Below are 5,524 nucleotides of genomic sequence, written 5' to 3'. Positions count from 1 at the left end.
AAAAAATGCATAACATCACCAGGAAAGATATAGAAGCAGCATGGTCTAGTGCAAAAAGCGTGGGCCAGGGGGTCAGAAGACCTGGGTTCTAATTCTGCCTCTACCACTTATGCTGAGTGACTGTGGCAAAATCATTTCACTTCTCTCTGTTTCAGTTTCTTCATCTATAAATTGGGGATTCTGTACCTTTTCTATCTCCTACTTAGACTTTAAGATCCATGTCAGACTTGATTATTTGTATCTACTCCAGTGCTTAATAATAATAATAATAATAATGTTGGTATTTTTTAAGTGCTTAACATCTGCAGAGCACTGTTCTAAGCACTGGGGTAGATACAGGAGAATCAGGTTGTCCCACATGAGGCTCACAGTCTTAATCCCCATATTACAGATGAGGTAACGGAGGTGAAGAGAAGTTAAGTGACTTGCCCACAGTCACACTGCTGACAAGAGGCAGAGCAGGCAGAGCATGGCAAACATTAAGCAATTAACAAATATCATTATTATTATTATATTTACTATTAATAATAATAACCCCCTCCCCCAGAGAAAAATGCTTGACCACAATATAAAACCATGGTATATTCACCCTTGGAATACTTGGTGTAGTTTTAGTCATTTGATTTCAGAAAGGACAAAATACATAGCTTTCAACTTCCCTGACTAAGCTCTCCTCTCCTCTTCTCCCACTCCCGTCTGTGCCACTATTACTTGCTCCTTCATTCATCCCCCCCCCCCATCCCCACAGCACATATGTACATATCTGTATACATCAGTAATTTATCTATTTATTTATATTAATGTATGTCTTCTTCTCTAGGCTGTGAGGCTGTTGTAGGCAAGAATGTGTCCTTTTTTTGTTATACTGTGCTCTCCTAAGTGCTTAGTACAGTGTTTTGCACACAGTAAATTCTCAGTAAATACAAGTGAGTGAATGAACTTCAGCCTTATGAGTTACTTTGAACAACACATTTGATGTTTCTTAATTACCACTGTTTTGACTTTATTACACTGGGTCGGATTTCACCCACCAATCTCACTTTAGGGCTCAGTTTACTCCAATCTGATCTCGTTACTGCCAAATCCAATGAACTCTACTCGATCCTTATCCTCCTCAAACTCTCAGCTGCCTCTGCCACTTTCAAATGGCCTCTTCTGGAAATATTATCCAGCCGTGGCTTAGGTGAAACTGTCCTCTCCTAGTTATCTCTCTGGCTGCACATTCTTAGTCTATTTTGTGGGCCCCGTCTCTGATTCCCACACCCTAACTGTGGGAGTTACTCAAGACTCCTTTCTGGATCCCTCCTATTTTCCCACTGCTTCACTACTATCTCTATGCATATGATTTCCAAATCTATGTCTCCAGACCTGTTCTCTCTCCTTCTATGCAGTCTTGTATATTTCGCTGCCTATGGGACATCTCTACTTAGATGTTTCATAGACACCTCAAACTTAACATGTTCAAAACAGAACTCCTCATATTCCCACCCAAGTCCTGTCCTCTGTGACTTTCCCAACAAGGTAAACAGCACCACCATCCTCAAGCCCAAAATTTTGGCATTATCATTTTTTCATCTGTCTCATTCAACCCATATATTCAATCTGTCACCAAATCCCGTTGGTTCAATTTTCACAACATCACTAAAATCCACCCTTTCCTCTCCATCCAAACTGGTACCATGTTAAAAATTTATCCTATTTTGCCTTGATTACTGCATCAGCCTCCTTGCTGACCTTCCTGCCTCCTCTATATCCCCACTTCAGTCCACAATTCATTCTGCTGCCCAGATCATTTTTCTTCAAAACTGTTCAGTCCATGTTTCCCCACTCCTCAAGAACCTCTAGTAGTGGTTGCCCATCCACCTCCATATCAAACAGAAAATCTTTGCCATAGGCTCTGAAGCACTTGATTGCCTTGCCCCCTCCTACCTTACCTCTCTGATTTCCTACTATAACCCAGCCATCACAAATCACTTCTGTAACACCAACCTACTCATTGTACCCTAATCTCTTTTAGCTTACTGCTGTTCCCTTGCCCATGTCCTTCCTCTGGCCTGGAACTCCCTCCTTCTTTATACCCAGCAGACATTCACTCTTCCCATCTTCAAAACCTCATTAAAATCACATCTTCTCCAAGAGGCCTGCCCTAGCTAAGCTCTAATTTTCTCTTCTCCTACTCTCATCTACATCACCCTTGCACTAGGATTTGCATCCTTTATTCACCCCTGGATCAGCTCCCCAGCATTTATATATATATATATATATATATATACACAATTTATTTTTTGAATCTCTCTCTCTTTCTCTAGACTGTAAGCTCTTTGTGGGCAACATGTCTACCAACTCTGTTATTTTGTTTCTCCCAAGTGCTTAGTGCAGTGATTCATTACCTTTAGCTTACAGAGCTTCAACAGAGATAAAATAAAAGTGTGGATCCCTCCTTGTGACTCCCCTGTTAATCAGTTATGTAACTCTGACCCTTCCCCAGTCCACTCTCTGCCCTTTGGCCTCTCTGGCATCACTGCCCACCTTCAAACTTTCCCTCTCTCCTTCCTACAAATCATTTCCCTATTTATCAGGTCCCATTCCCTACCCATTATGCCCCCCCACTCCATCCTTCCTCTCTCAATGCCCCACCATCATCCAGGGCAGGTCATTTTTTATTTTTAACATTGACAATTGTGCTTGGATGAGCTGGTACCTTCTTCAGTATCAGCCTCAATCAGTCAATGGTATTTATTGAGTGCTTACAGTGTGTAGAACACTGTACTAAGCGCTTGGGAGAGTTCAATGCAACAGTGTTGGCAGACATGCTTCCTTCCCACAAACTGAGACCAACTTAACCGTGGGGTCAAGGAGATGGAGAGGTGGCTTGGGAGGGGACTACCACACTGCCCTTCCTGATCCTTTCCTTTCCCACTCAGTCCTTAGGGCTGTGGCACTCCCAATTTTGCAAGGGGAACAATGGATAAGCCACTTCCCTCCATCTTGCTTTTTTAGCCAAGCCATCACTGACCTCTCAATTCTGAAAGGGAAGTATGAGAGGCTGGCAATGACTATATTAAAAGTGATAATAATAATAATAATTTATTAGGTTCCAAGTACTGTATTAATGTTTGGGGTAAAGACCAGGTCATCAGGCAGGACACAGTCTCTATCTGTCCCATGAGGCTCACAGTTCAAGCTGAAGGAAGAACAGCTTAGTCGATCCCAATTTTACGAATGAGGAAACCGAAGCTGAAGAAGTTAAATGACTTTTCCAAGTCAGATGACAGAGCTGAAAGGAATTAGAACCCAGGTCCTCTGACTACCAGGCCCGAGGTCTTTCCACAAGGACTGTTTCATTATTTCTCTTGTTGCCAGTGCCAGAAACAAATACTGGTCTAAATTTCACTTTGGCCTGACCCAGTAATGACCTTGACCTTATGTTCTTTTGTTCCTTATCCTCACAGCTCATGTCATATCCCTAAATCCAGCTCCAGACCCTCTGAGTCAGCTTTTGGACATGTTGCTGGAAATGAAACCAGTTTTAAAGCACTGCAGTCTGCTCCCTTCTTCCTGTCTCTTACTGGTTCCTTAAGACAGAATGCTAAAGATAAAACAGCTTGTTAAAAATAAAATTGCTGTGAAGTTTTCACACCCTCTTTAAAGACCAAGTGTTGAAGATAACAGGCAGTGGTATAATCCTGTCTCATGAGGTCACTTTCAAGTAAACTGTTGGATTGGCACAGTTTAGGTCATTGTCAATTTAAAAGTCTTTGTTTTTAACTTCTCATTCCCCATCAACTAGAGAGACATCTTGCTTGTTTGTCCTCAGAGTCATTTTCATCATCGAATAAATGAGTTACAATAGACATGACTGTTTTGAGAATGGAACAAAATTCTACTAAGTGTAAAAGGTACAGACTGTCCTGATGTCTAGGGAGTTAACATTTAAATAAAGGAAAAAACAGTTACAGAAAGAAATTTATTCAACTAGAAGAGATCTATAAAGGGTTTCAAAATAACATTTTCCACAACCCCATTAAGTATTTCCCCCCTCAGGGTTGCACCTGGAGAGTTTCCAGTACTCTACCAATCTCCACTATGGGAGGGAGAGTCAAGCAGAGGCACACCCATTCCATTCCTAGCTTGTGAAGTGGTTAGCGAGTGGAAGGCAATCTGCTACAAGTCAAAACTCACCTATGCTGGACAGCAGCGGTACAGGAGAGAGCCTAGGGTGAAGACTCAAGTTTACTGTGTGGAAGGAGGCAGTGGTAAACTACTTTCGTATTTTTACCAAGAAAACTCTACGGATACACTACCAGAACAATTGCAGATGGAGAGAAGGGTGATATGGGAGAGATGAGTCCGTGATGTCACTATGGGTTGCAAATGCCTAGACAGCTTAAGACAAGAAAAGATTAAGTATTTACAAATCTATGGATGCAATGTATACATACAAATACTTAATATATTGAGTATCATATTCTTAAATATTAAGCAACAGTACTCTTCATATTCATTCAATCGTATTTATTGAGTGTTTATTGTGTGCAGACCACTGTACTAAGTGCTTACATAATCAAAGACAGCAGCCAATCAGCGATATTTCTCAAATGCTTACTGTTCACAGGATAATAACGATTTTGGTATTTGTGGAGTGCTAACTATGTACAGGCATGACACTAGGCCCTGGGGTAGATACAGTCAAATTGGGTTGGCCACATTTCCTGTCCCACATGGGGCTAAAAATCTCAATTCCCATTTTGCAGATGAGATAACTGGCACAGAGAAATGAAGTAACCTTCCCAAGGTCACACAGCAGACAAGTAGCAGAGCCGGCATTAGAACTTAGACCCTTCTGACTCCCAGGCCTGTGGTCTACCCACTAGGCCACGCTTCTTCCCAGTGTATTGACGGTAATGTTCACCTATGAGTGGAAAGGTAAATAGGGAATCTACTGCCCCAGCTACTTTGGCACACAAAAAGGTTGTCACTTTTTGTGTTGTTGGGCTTAATGGTTTCAGCTCTTGGCACTGACTTTTCTCTTTCCTTCTCATCTCTCTCCACACATGAAGAGTTGGCTCCAAGAGAAGAGCCATCTCTTCATGATGACATTGCCCATTTGTCTTTGACCATTTTCTTCCAGTTTTCAGCTGCAATGCAGTACTGACTGAGGCCGTATGGTCTTTCTGAACATAGAAGCCAGACTCACATTCACCCCTGGATCAAACCAGTAGTTCCATCCAATCCTGGGCAGGAAACCTTTCTATCTACTCTGCAATATTGTTATAGTGTACTCTCCCAAGTGCTTAGTACAGTGGTCTGCACACAGTAAGCACTCAATAAATATGATTGACTGACTAATTGATCCGAGTCCTGTCTTTGTCACTAACAGGATGCTTGGTGGAATTATGTGATGGTTGCCATCCAAGGGAATGTTTCTACCAACTTTGTTATATTGTACTCTCTCAAGCACTTAGTACAGTGCTCTGCCCACAGTAAGTTCTCAATAAGTATGATTGATTGACTGAACAAAAAT

The 5,524-nt window shown here is 41.7% G+C and overlaps 1 non-coding gene across 1 annotated transcript; it reads left to right on the top strand.

Moving 5' to 3' along the window:
• The first annotated feature begins 4,034 nt into the window (after nt 1-4,034).
• LOC114809857 lies at nt 4,035-4,172 on the top strand. The gene has a single exon (XR_003757630.1). It is a non-coding gene; the product is annotated as a small nucleolar RNA SNORA7 (small nucleolar RNA).
• The last annotated feature ends 1,352 nt before the right edge of the window (nt 4,173-5,524 follow it).

Source organism: Ornithorhynchus anatinus, chromosome 2 (assembly GCF_004115215.2).
Source record: "Ornithorhynchus anatinus isolate Pmale09 chromosome 2, mOrnAna1.pri.v4, whole genome shotgun sequence".
Lineage (NCBI taxonomy): Eukaryota > Metazoa > Chordata > Mammalia > Monotremata > Ornithorhynchidae > Ornithorhynchus > Ornithorhynchus anatinus.
The sequence above is the reverse complement of the archived record's forward strand: the minus strand, read 5'-3'. Positions and strand labels throughout refer to the sequence as shown.